At 46.2% G+C, this 12,775-nt stretch overlaps 7 non-coding genes across 7 annotated transcripts; all 7 read left to right on the top strand.

The window, feature by feature from the left end:
- The first annotated feature begins 3,826 nt into the window (after positions 1-3,826).
- On the top strand, positions 3,827-3,898 carry TRNAW-CCA (transfer RNA tryptophan (anticodon CCA)). Its single transcript has one exon. It is a non-coding gene; the product is annotated as a tRNA-Trp (tRNA).
- A 1,790-nt stretch (positions 3,899-5,688) lies between these two features.
- TRNAN-GUU (transfer RNA asparagine (anticodon GUU)) lies at positions 5,689-5,762 on the top strand. Its single transcript has one exon. It is a non-coding gene; the product is annotated as a tRNA-Asn (tRNA).
- A 313-nt stretch (positions 5,763-6,075) lies between these two features.
- Positions 6,076-6,147, top strand: TRNAW-CCA (transfer RNA tryptophan (anticodon CCA)). Its single transcript has one exon. It is a non-coding gene; the product is annotated as a tRNA-Trp (tRNA).
- A 1,791-nt stretch (positions 6,148-7,938) lies between these two features.
- On the top strand, positions 7,939-8,012 carry TRNAN-GUU (transfer RNA asparagine (anticodon GUU)). Its single transcript has one exon. It is a non-coding gene; the product is annotated as a tRNA-Asn (tRNA).
- A 313-nt stretch (positions 8,013-8,325) lies between these two features.
- Positions 8,326-8,397, top strand: TRNAW-CCA (transfer RNA tryptophan (anticodon CCA)). Its single transcript has one exon. It is a non-coding gene; the product is annotated as a tRNA-Trp (tRNA).
- Positions 8,398-10,187: 1,790 nt separating this feature from the next.
- TRNAN-GUU (transfer RNA asparagine (anticodon GUU)) lies at positions 10,188-10,261 on the top strand. The gene has a single exon. It is a non-coding gene; the product is annotated as a tRNA-Asn (tRNA).
- A 2,176-nt stretch (positions 10,262-12,437) lies between these two features.
- TRNAN-GUU (transfer RNA asparagine (anticodon GUU)) lies at positions 12,438-12,511 on the top strand. Its single transcript has one exon. It is a non-coding gene; the product is annotated as a tRNA-Asn (tRNA).
- Positions 12,512-12,775: the final 264 nt, after the last annotated feature.

Below are 12,775 nucleotides of genomic sequence, written 5' to 3'. Positions count from 1 at the left end.
TACTTTTTCACTCTCGCATTGCCTATTTCTCTCTCTCTCATAGATACATTATAGACAAGAGAGACATTGTCAGTGAGAGGGTTGCACAGCACCTTCCCCCATTTCCCTAAGTGCATTGCATGGGGCTCTGGGAGGCGTGCACATTTGTCTGAAACACAAAGATCCACTGGCAATAAAAAGCGTAGGTCCCTAGTTTGCATTTCTTAAAATTTGAAGTGACACTCAGAGTTGTCTCGGGCGTGACTGTACCTTTCATAGGAGATGTGCTAATCCCCAAACCCTCTTCCTTTGTCCCAGTAATCTGTCTTAGTGCCTCTAGCAAGTTGTTTTCTGAAACAAAGCTTACCTGAACATCCTGTAAAATTGGTAACTATTCAGTAGCAGTACAGTGCAGTATATAGCATTCCTGTTGCGCACAGCATCTAGATCCAAAAATTGCTTACTCTACCCCAGAAATTAGAATTCACCCAGTCAAACAGAGGGATCTATAAAGAGCATGGCAAGTAGTTAACATAAGCTACTTCCCCCAAGTTCTCTTGGTGCACTCTGCTGCCCTCTTTTAACAGAAGAATGCAACTGCAGGTCTTGCTTCTCAGCAAGGTACCTACATATAGAATCCTTGGTGCACTCTTGCTAAATCTGCTGGAATGTGTCTTCTATTGTGCCCAAGGTGGTTGTGTATTTGGGGACTCAGGGAAGCAAGGGAGCAGTCTACTGCACTGCAGTGCTAAGAGAGGCATGCCTTTTTCAGAAAAAAGTTCAGGTTTTCTGCCAATCAGAAAAAAATAGCAATGCAATCAGGCCAAAGGCAGAACACACATGCCAGTGAGTCTCTGTGGCGCAATTGGTTAGCGCGTTCGGCTGTTAACCGAAAAGACGCTGCTGTTTTTGGCACAAAGACACAGAGTGTTCCACTCAGTAAACCTGAGTCATTTCTCCCGTGTTCTCTGGGTTCAGCCTACTGTCCCCTTTTAACACAAGTGCGCAACTGTGGCTTTCTCCTCATAGCAAGTTATGCCTACACAGAGGACATTTGGTGCACTGTTGATGGGCTCTGTCCTCTACTAAATCAACTGTGTTTGTGGATTAGGGGAGGTAGGGAAGTGCTTGATACCCTGATTTGCTGTGGGAAATAGAGCTATTTTAGAAATATTTTCAGGTTGCCTGGGAAGCATAAGCAAACAGCACACCAATCAGGCCCCTGTGTAAGAACTGCATGAGTCTCTGTGGCGCAATCGGTTAGCGCAAAGGTTGGTGGTTCAAGCCCACCCAGGGACGGTGCATTTTGGCTCAAAAATTCAGCATGACCAACTATGAACTTCTGTTTACCTCTCGCAGGTCTCGTCTGCTGACGTCCAAAAAATCCAATAAACTGTAAGCAATTCTTCTCGCTTGCTTTAGTTTTTCAAAACTTGCCATTCAATTCATAAACATCAAGACTTCATGGGAAGGGTTTGGCTGCAGCGTGTACTGATGCACAGAAGGAAGCTATCCTAGCCAGTCTACTTAAAGAAGCAATGAGGCTCTGCAGGTCCATGCACGTCTCCTACCTTTATTCTGTCATCAGACACACCAGGTGGATTGCCACAAGGACCTCGTGGCGCAATGGTAGCACGTCTGACTCCAGGTCAGAAGGTTTCGTGTTCAAATCACGTCGGGGGCATATTTGCTTTTCCCACTCTGAAATATAAAATTGCTCTTCAGTATCTCGTTATTTCAACCTGACTGCATCTTTGTGCTCTGGGCCTAGTTGTTCTGGCGTTTCGAATGTAAGCTTTGCAGCAGGGAAGTATCATATTTGCAGACACCCATGAAGGACATGGTCAACCTTTAAAGCAGGCCAATCTCTATGTTTTACTGGATGCAGCAGAAGTATTTCCTCTTTACCATCTCTTCAAGTGGGCCTGACTGATGTGCTGTTTTGTGCACGCTACGTGGGCTTTGTAAAGCATACCTCTGCCATTTGCATGGCCTCCTAGCGCTGTCAATATTTTCGTGTAATCGCTGAATGCTGCACTGTCCTGGGAAATCTAGGTGTGACTAAAGGATATATGCTGGGGCCCCGAAAGGGGGTCGGCAGTCTAGTGGCAATGCCCATCACTTTGCAGTTTGGGTTTGTGAGTTCAGGTACCGGGCTGGTGTCGGAAACCTGTAAGCGCCCTCCCAATCAACTGTCGGTCCTGGATTGTGAGGATTTCCCCTTATACTGGTCTCAGTAGACACATTTCCATTTTACTTTTTCACTCTCGCATTGCCTATTTCTCTCTCTCTCATAGTTACATTATAGACAAGAGAGACATTGTCAGCGAGAGGGCTTCACAGCACCTTCCCCCCTTTCCCTAAGTGCATTGCAAGGGGCTCTGGGAGGCGTGCACATTTGTCTGAACACAAAGATCCGCTGGCAATAAAAAGCGTAGGTCCCTAGTTTGCATTTCTTAGAATTTGAGGTGACACTCAAGAGTTGTCTCGGGCGTGACTGTACCTTTCATAGGAGATGTGCTAATCCCCAAACCCTCTTCCTTTGTCCCAGTAATCTGTCTTAGTGCCTCTAGCAAGTTGTTTTCTGAAACAAAGCTTACCTGAACAACCTGTAAAATTGGTAACTTTTCAGTAGCAGTACAGTGCAGTATATAGCATTCCTGTTGCGCACAGCATCTAGATCCAAAAATTGCTTACTCTAAACCCAGAAATTAGAATTCACCCAGTCAAACAGAGGGATCTATAAAGAGCATGGCAAGTAGTTAACATAAGCTACTTCCCCCAAGTTCTCTTGGTGAACTCTGCTGCCCTCTTTTAACAGAAGAATGCAACTGCAGGTCTTGCTTCTCAGCAAGGTACCTACATATAGAATCCTTGGTGCACTCTTGCTAAATCTGCTGGAATGTGTCTTCTATTGTGCCCAAGGTGGTTGTGTATTTGGGGACTCAGGGAAGCAAGGGAGCTGTCTAATGCACTGCAGTGCTAAGAGAGGCATGCCTTTTTCAGAAAAAAGTTCAGGTTTTCTGCCAATCAGAAAAAAATAGCAATGCAATCAGGCCAAAGGCAGAACACACATGCCAGTGAGTCTCTGTGGCGCAATTGGTTAGCGCGTTCGGCTGTTAACCGAAAAGACGCTGCTGTTTTGGGCACAAAGACACAGAGTGTTCCACTCAGTAAACCTGAGTCATTTCTCCCGTGTTCTCTGGGTTTAGCCTACTGTCCCCTTTTAACACAAGTGCGCAACTGTGGCTTTCTCCTCATAGCAAGTTATGCCTACACAGAGGGCATTTGGTGCACTGTTGATGGGCTCTGTCCTCTACTAAATCCCCTGTGTTTGTGGATTACGGGAGGTAGGGAAGTGCTTGATACCCTGATTTGCTGTGGGAAATAGAGCTATTTTAGAAATATTTTCAGGTTGCCTGGGGAGCATAAGCAAACAGCACACCAATCAGGCCCCAGTGTAAGCACTGAATGAGTCTCTGTGGCGCAATCGGTTAGCGCGTTAGGTTGGTGGTTCAAGCCCACCCAGGGACGATGCATTTTGGCTCAAAAATTCAGCATGACCAACTATGAACTTCTGTTTACCTCTCGCAGGTCTCGTCTGCTGACGTCCAAAAAATCCAATAAACTGCTAGCAATTCTTCTCGCTTGCTTTAGTTTTTCAAAACTTGCCATTCAATTCATAAACATCAAGACTTCATGGGAAGGGTTTGGCTGCAGCGTGTACTGATGCACAGAAGGAAGCTATCCTAGCCAGTCTACTTAAAGAAGCAATGAGGCTGTGCAGGTCCATGCACGTCTCCTACCTTTATTCTGTCATCAGACATACCAGGTGGACTGCCACAAGGACCTCGTGGTGCAATGGTAGCGCGTCTGACTCCAGATCAGAAGGTTTCGTGTTCAAATCACGTCGGGGTCATATTTGCTTTTCCCACTCTGAAATATAAAATTGCTCTTCAGTATCTCGTTATTTCAACCTGACTGCATCTTTGTGCTCTGGGCCTAGTGGTTCTGGCGTTTCGAATGTAAACTTTGCAGCAGGGAAGTATCATATTGACAGACACCCATGAAGGACATGGTCAACCTTTAAAGCAGGCCAATCTCTATGTTTTACTGGATGCAGCAGAAGTATTTCCTCTTTACCATCTCTTCAAGTGGGCCTGAATGATGTGCTGTTTTGTGCACGCTACGTGGGCTTTGTAAAGCATACCTCTGCCATTTGCATGGCCTCCTAGCGCTGTCAATATTTTCGTGTAATCGCTGAATGCTGCACTGTCCTGGGAACTCTAGGTGTGACCAAACGATATATGCTGGGGCCCCGAAAGGGGGTCGGCAGTCTAGTGGCAATGGGCATCACTTTGCAGTTTGGGTTTGTGAGTTCAGGTACCGGTCTGGTGTCGGAAACCTGTAAGCGCCCTCCCAATCAACTGTCGGTCCTGGATTGTGAGGATTTCCCCTTATACTGGTCTCAGTAGACACATTTCCATTTTACTTTTTCACTCTCGCATTGCCTATTTCTCTCTCTCTCATAGTTACATTATAGACAAGAGAGACATTGTCAGCGAGAGGGCTTCACAGCACCTTCCCCCCTTTCCCTAAGTGCATTGCAAGGGGCTCTGGGAGGCGTGCACATTTGTCTGAAACACAAAGATCCACTGGCAATAAAAAGCGTAGGTCCCTAGTTTGCATTTCTTAGAATTTGAGGTGACACTCAGAGTTGTCTCGGGCGTGACTGTACCTTTCATAGGAGATGTGCTAATCCCCAAACCCTCTTCCTTTGTCCCAGTAATCTGTCTTAGTGCCTCTAGCAAGTTGTTTTCTGAAACAAAGCTTACCTGAACATCCTGTAAAATTGGTAACGTTTCAGTAGCAGTACAGTGCAGTATATAGCATTCCTGTTGCGCACAGCATCTAGATCCAAAAATTGCTTACTCTACCCCAGAAATTAGAATTCACCCAGTCAAACAGAGGGATCTATAAAGAGCATGGCAAGTAGTTAACATAAGCTACTTCCCCCAAGTTCTCTTGGTGCACTCTGCTGCCCTCTTTTAACAGAAGAATGCAACTGCAGGTCTTGCTTCTCAGCAAGGTACCTACATATAGAATCCTTGGTGCACTCTTGCTAAATCTGCTGGAATGTGTCTTCTATTGTGCCCAAGGTGGTTGTGTATTTGGGGACTCAGGGAAGCAAGGGAGCAGTCTAATGCACTGCAGTGCTAAGAGAGGCATGCCTTTTTCAGAAAAAAGTTCAGGTTTTCTGCCAATCAGAAAAAAATAGCAATGCAATCAGGCCAAAGGCAGAACACACATGCCAGTGAGTCTCTGTGGCACAATTGGTTAGCGCGTTCGGCTGTTAACCGAAAAGACGCTGCTGTTTTTGGCACAAAGACACAGAGTGTTCCACTCAGTAAACCTGAGTCATTTCTCCCGTGTTCTCTGGGTTCAGCCTACTGTCCCCTTTTAACACAAGTGCGCAACTGTGGCTTTCTCCTCATAGCAAGTTATGCCTACACAGAGGACATTTGGTGCACTGTTGATGGGCTCTGTCCTCTACTAAATCCCCTGTGTTTGTGGATTAGGGGAGGTAGGGAAGTGCTTGATACCCTGATTTGCTGTGGGAAATAGAGCTATTTTAGAAATATTTTCAGGTTGCCTGGGAAGCATAAGCAAACAGCACACCAATCAGGCCCCTGTGTAAGAACTGCATATGTCTCTGTGGTGCAATCGGTTAGCGCGTTCGGCTGTTAACCGAAAGGTTGGTGGTTCAAGCCCACCCAGGGACGGTGCATTTTGGCTCAAAAATTCAGCGTGACCAACTATGGACTTCTGTTTACCTCTCGCAGGTCTCGTCTGCTGACGTCCAAAAAATCCAATAAACTGCAAGCAATTCTTCTCGCTTGCTTTAGTTTTTCAAAATTTGCCATTCAATTCATAAACATCAAGACTTCATGGGAAGGGTTTGGCTGCAGCGTGTACTGATGCACAGAAGGAAGCTATCCTAGCCAGTCTACTTAAAGAAGCAATGAGGCTCTGCAGGTCCATGCACGTCTCCTACCTTTATTCTGTCATCAGACACACCAGGTGGACTGCCACTAGGATCTCGTGGCGCAATGGTAGCGCGTCTGACTCCAGATCAGAAGGTTGTGTGTTCAAATCACGTCGGGGTCATACTTCCTTTTCCCACTCTGAAATACAAAATTGCTCTTCAGTATCTCGTTATTTCAACCTGACTGCATCTTTGTGCTCTGGGCCTAGTTGTTCTGGCGTTTCGAATGTAAACTTTGCACCAGGGAAGTATCATATTGACAGACACCCATGAAGGACATGGTCAAGCTTTAAAGCAGACCAATCTCTATGTTTTACTGGATGCAGCAGAAGTATTTCCTCTTTACCATCTCTTCAAGTGGGCCTGACTGATGTGCTGTTTTGTGCACGCTACGTGGGCTTTGTAAAGCATACCTCTGCCATTTGCATGGCCTCCTAGCGCTGTCAATATTTTCGTGTAATCGCTGAATGCTGCACTGTCCTGGGAACTCTAGGTGTGACTAAAGGATATATGCTGGGGCCCCGAAAGGGGGTCGGCAGTCTAGTGGCAATGCCCATCACTTTGCAGTTTGGGTTTGTGAGTTCAGGTACCGGTCTGGTGTCGGAAACCTGTAAGCGCCCTCCCAATCAACTGTCGGTCCTGGATTGTGAGGATTTCCCCTTATACTGGTCTCAGTAGACACATTTCCATTTTACTTTTTCACTCTCGCATTGCCTATTTCTCTCTCTCTCATAGATACATTATAGACAAGAGAGACATTGTCAGCGAGAGGGTTGCACAGCACCTTCCCCCCTTTCCCTAAGTGCATTGCAAGGGGCTCTGGGAGGCGTGCACATTTGTCTGAAACACAAAGATCCACTGGCAATAAAAGGTGTAGGTCCCTAGTTTGCATTTCTTAGAATTTGAGGCGGCACTCAGAGTTGTCTCGGGGGTGACTGTACCTTTCATAGGAGATGTGCTAATCCCCAAACCCTCTTCCTTTGTCCCAGTAATCTGTCTTAGTGCCTCTAGCAAGTTGTTTTCTGAAACAAAGCTTACCTGAACATCCTGTAAAATTGGTAACTTTTCAGTAGCAGTACAGTGCAGTATATAGCATTCCTGTTGCGCACAGCATCTAGATCCAAAAATTGCTTACTCTAAACCCAGAAATTAGAATTCACCCAGTCAAACAGAGGGATCTATAAAGAGCATGGCAAGTAGTTAACATAAGCTACTTCCCCCAAGTTCTCTTGGTGAACTCTGCTGCCCTCTTTTAACAGAAGAATGCAACTGCAGGTCTTGCTTCTCAGCAAGGTACCTACATATAGAATCCTTGGTGCACTCTTGCTAAATCTGCTGGAATGTGTCTTCTATTGTGCCCAAGGTGGTTGTGTATTTGGGGACTCAGGGAAGCAAGGGAGCAGTCTAATGCACTGCAGTGCTAAGAGAGGCATGCCTTTTTCAGAAAAAAGTTCAGGTTTTCTGCCAATCAGAAAAAAATAGCAATGCAATCAGGCCAAAGGCAGAACACACATGCCAGTGAGTCTCTGTGGCGCAATTGGTTAGCGCGTTCGGCTGTTAACCGAAAAGACGCTGCTGTTTTGGGCACAAAGACACAGAGTGTTCCACTCAGTAAACCTGAGTCATTTCTCCCGTGTTCTCTGGGTTTAGCCTACTGTCCCCTTTTAACACAAGTGCGCAACTGTGGCTTTCTCCTCATAGCAAGTTATGCCTACACAGAGGGCATTTGGTGCACTGTTGATGGGCTCTGTCCTCTACTAAATCCCCTGTGTTTGTGGATTACGGGAGGTAGGGAAGTGCTTGATACCCTGATTTGCTGTGGGAAATAGAGCTATTTTAGAAATATTTTCAGGTTGCCTGGGGAGCATAAGCAAACAGCACACCAATCAGGCCCCAGTGTAAGCACTGCATGAGTCTCTGTGGCGCAATCGGTTAGCGCGTTCGGCTGTTAACCGAAAGGTTGGTGGTTCAAGCCCACCCAGGGACGATGCATTTTGGCTCAAAAATTCAGCATGACCAACTATGAACTTCTGTTTACCTCTCGCAGGTCTCGTCTGCTGACGTCCAAAAAATCCAATAAACTGCAAGCAATTCTTCTCGCTTGCTTTAGTTTTTCAAAACTTGCCATTCAATTCATAAACATCAAGACTTCATGGGAAGGGTTTGGCTGCAGCGTGTACTGATGCACAGAAGGAAGCTTTCCTAGCCAGTCTACTTAAAGAAGCAATGAGGCTCTGCAGGTCCATGTACGTCTCCTACCTTTACTCTGTCATCAGACACACCAGGTAGACTGCCACAAGGACCTCGTGGCGCAATGGTAGCGCGTCTGACTCCAGATCAGAAGGTTGCGTGTTCAAATCACGTCGGGGTCATACTTCCTTTTCCCACTCTGAAATACAAAATTGCTCTTCAGTATCTCGTTATTTCAACCTGACTGCATCTTTGTGCTCTGGGCCTAGTTGTTCTGGCGTTTCGAATGTAAGCTTTGCAGCAGGGAAGTATCATATTGACAGACACCCATGAAGGACATGGTCAACCTTTAAAGCAGGCCAATCTCTATGTTTTACTGGATGCAGCAGAAGTATTTCCTCTTTACCATCTCTTCAAGTGGGCCTGACTGATGTGCTGTTTTGTGCACGCTACGTGGGCTTTGTAAAGCATACCTCTGCCATTTGCATGGCCTCCTAGCGCTGTCAATATTTTCGTGTAATCGCTGAATGCTGCACTGTCCTGGGAAATCTAGGTGTGACTAAAGGATATATGCTGGGGCCCCAAAAGGGGGTCGGCAGTCTAGTGGCAATGCCCATCACTTTGCAGTTTGGGTTTGTGAGTTCAGGTACCGGTCTGGTGTCGGAAACCTGTAAGCGCCCTCCCAATCAACTGTCGGTCCTGGATTGTGAGGATTTCCCCTTATACTGGTCTCAGTAGACACATTTCCATTTTACTTTTTCACTCTCGCATTGCCTATTTCTCTCTCTCTCATAGATACATTATAGACAAGAGAGACATTGTCAGCGAGAGGGTTGCACAGCACCTTCCCCCATTTCCCTAAGTGCATTGCATGGGGCTCTGGGAGGCGTGCACATTTGTCTGAAACACAAAGATCCACTGGCAATAAAAAGCGTAGGTCCCTAGTTTGCATTTCTTAAAATTTGAAGTGACACTCAGAGTTGTCTCGGGCGTGACTGTACCTTTCATAGGAGATGTGCTAATCCCCAAACCCTCTTCCTTTGTCCCAGTAATCTGTTTTAGTGCCTCTAGCAAGTTGTTTTCTGAAACAAAGCTTACCTGAACATCCTGTAAAATTGGTAACTATTCAGTAGCAGTACAGTGCAGTATATAGCATTCCTGTTGCGCACAGCATCTAGATCCAAAAATTGCTTACTCTACCCCAGAAATTAGAATTCACCAAGTCAAACAGAGGGATCTATAAAGAGCATGGCAAGTAGTTAACATAAGCTACTTCCCCCAAGTTCTCTTGGTGCACTCTGCTGCCCTCTTTTAACAGAAGAATGCAACTGCAGGTCTTGCTTCTCAGCAAGGTACCTACATATAGAATCCTTGGTGCACTCTTGCTAAATCTGCTGGAATGTGTCTTCTATTGTGCCGAAGGTGGTTGTGTATTTGGGGACTCAGGGAAGCAAGGGAGCAGTCTACTGCACTGCAGTGCTAAGAGAGGCATGCCTTTTTCAGAAAAAAGTTCAGGTTTTCTGCCAATCAGAAAAAAATAGCAATGCAATCAGGCCAAAGGCAGAACACACATGCCAGTGAGTCTCTGTGGCGCAATTGGTTAGCGCGTTCGGCTGTTAACCGAAAAGACGCTGCTGTTTTTGGCACAAAGACACAGAGTGTTCCACTCAGTAAACCTGAGTCATTTCTCCCGTGTTCTCTGGGTTCAGCCTACTGTCCCCTTTTAACACAAGTGCGCAACTGTGGCTTTCTCCTCATAGCAAGTTATGCCTACACAGAGGACATTTGGTGCACTGTTGATGGGCTCTGTCCTCTACTAAATCCCCTGTGTTTGTGGATTAGGGGAGGTAGGGAAGTGCTTGATACCCTGATTTGCTGTGGGAAATAGAGCTATTTTAGAAATATTTTCAGGTTGCCTGGGAAGCATAAGCAAACAGCACACCAATCAGGCCCCTGTGTAAGAACTGCATGAGTCTCTGTGGCGCAATCGGTTAGCGCGTTCGGCTGTTAACCGAAAGGTTGGTGGTTCAAGCCCACCCAGGGACGGTGCATTTTGGCTCAAAAATTCAGCATGACCAACTATGAACTTCTGTTTACCTCTCGCAGGTCTCGTCTGCTGACGTCCAAAAAATCCAATAAACTGTAAGCAATTCTTCTCGCTTGCTTTAGTTTTTCAAAACTTGCCATTCAATTCATAAACATCAAGACTTCATGGGAAGGGTTTGGCTGCAGCGTGTACTGATGCACAGAAGGAAGCTATCCTAGCCAGTCTACTTAAAGAAGCAATGAGGCTCTGCAGGTCCATGCACGTCTCCTACCTTTATTCTGTCATCAGACACACCAGGTGGACTGCCACAAGGACCTCGTGGCGCAATGGTAGCACGTCTGACTCCAGGTCAGAAGGTTTCGTGTTCAAATCACGTCGGGGGCATATTTGCTTTTCCCACTCTGAAATATAAAATTGCTCTTCAGTAATTCGTTATTTCAACCTGACTGCATCTTTGTGCTCTGGGCCTAGTTGTTCTGGCGTTTCGAATGTAAGCTTTGCAGCAGGGAAGTATCATATTTGCAGACACCCATGAAGGACATGGTCAACCTTTAAAGCAGGCCAATCTCTATGTTTTACTGGATGCAGCAGAAGTATTTCCTCTTTACCATCTCTTCAAGTGGGCCTGACTGATGTGCTGTTTTGTGCAGGCTACGTGGGCTTTGTAAAGCATACCTCTGCCATTTGCATGGCCTCCTAGCGCTGTCAATATTTTCGTGTAATCGCTGAATGCTGCACTGTCCTGGGAAATCTAGGTGTGACTAAAGGATATATGCTGGGGCCCCGAAAGGGGGTCGGCAGTCTAGTGGCAATGCCCATCACTTTGCAGTTTGGGTTTGTGAGTTCAGGTACCGGGCTGGTGTCGGAAACCTGTAAGCGCCCTCCCAATCAACTGTCGGTCCTGGATTGTGAGGATTTCCCCTTATACTGGTCTCAGTAGACACATTTCCATTTTACTTTTTCACTCTCGCATTGCCTATTTCTCTCTCTCTCATAGTTACATTATAGACAAGAGAGACATTGTCAGCGAGAGGGCTTCACAGCACCTTCCCCCCTTTCCCTAAGTGCATTGCAAGGGGCTCTGGGAGGCGTGCACATTTGTCTGAACACAAAGATCCGCTGGCAATAAAAAGCGTAGGTCCCTAGTTTGCATTTCTTAGAATTTGAGGTGACACTCAAGAGTTGTCTCGGGCGTGACTGTACCTTTCATAGGAGATGTGCTAATCCCCAAACCCTCTTCCTTTGTCCCAGTAATCTGTCTTAGTGCCTCTAGCAAGTTGTTTTCTGAAACAAAGCTTACCTGAACATCCTGTAAAATTGGTAACTTTTCAGTAGCAGTACAGTGCAGTATATAGCATTCCTGTTGCGCACAGCATCTAGATCCAAAAATTGCTTACTCTAAACCCAGAAATTAGAATTCACCCAGTCAAACAGAGGGATCTATAAAGAGCATGGCAAGAGGTTAACATAAGCTACTTCCCCCAAGTTCTCTTGGTGAACTCTGCTGCCCTCTTTTAACAGAAGAATGCAACTGCAGGTCTTGCTTCTCAGCAAGGTACCTACATATAGAATCCTTGGTGCACTCTTGCTAAATCTGCTGGAATGTGTCTTCTATTGTGCCCAAGGTGGTTGTATATTTGGGGACTCAGGGAAGCAAGGGAGCAGTCTAATGCACTGCAGTGCTAAGAGAGGCATGCCTTTTTCAGAAAAAAGTTCAGGTTTTCTGCCAATCAGAAAAAAATAGCAATGCAATCAGGCCAAAGGCAGAACACACATGCCAGTGAGTCTCTGTGGCGCAATTGGTTAGCGCGTTCGGCTGTTAACCGAAAAGACGCTGCTGTTTTGGGCACAAAGACACAGAGTGTTCCACTCAGTAAACCTGAGTCATTTCTCCCGTGTTCTCTGGGTTTAGCCTACTGTCCCCTTTTAACACAAGTGCGCAACTGTGGCTTTCTCCTCATAGCAAGTTATGCCTACACAGAGGGCATTTGGTGCACTGTTGATGGGCTCTGTCCTCTACTAAATCCCCTGTGTTTGTGGATTACGGGAGGTAGGGAAGTGCTTGATACCCTGATTTGCTGTGGGAAATAGAGCTATTTTAGAAATATTTTCAGGTTGCCTGGGGAGCATAAGCAAACAGCACACCAATCAGGCCCCAGTGTAAGCACTGAATGAGTCTCTGTGGCGCAATCGGTTAGCGCGTTCGGCTGTTAACCGATAGGTTGGTGGTTCAAGCCCACCCAGGGACGATGCATTTTGGCTCAAAAATTCAGCATGACCAACTATGAACTTCTGTTTACCTCTCGCAGGTCTCGTCTGCTGACGTCCAAAAAATCCAATAAACTGCAAGCAATTCTTCTCGCTTGCTTTAGTTTTTCAAAACTTGCCATTCAATTCATAAACATCAAGACTTCATGGGAAGGGTTTGGCTGCAGCGTGTACTGATGCACAGAAGGAAGCTATCCTAGCCAGTCTACTTAAAGAAGCAATGAGGCTCTGCAGGTGCATGTACG

The sequence above is a fragment of the Ambystoma mexicanum genome, chromosome 11 (genome assembly GCF_040938575.1).
Source record: "Ambystoma mexicanum isolate Mex_15411 chromosome 11, UKY_AmexF1_1, whole genome shotgun sequence".
In the NCBI taxonomy this organism is placed as follows: Eukaryota; Metazoa; Chordata; class Amphibia; order Caudata; family Ambystomatidae; genus Ambystoma; species Ambystoma mexicanum.
Note: the sequence above shows the minus strand (reverse complement) of the source record. Positions and strands in the feature narration are given on the sequence as shown.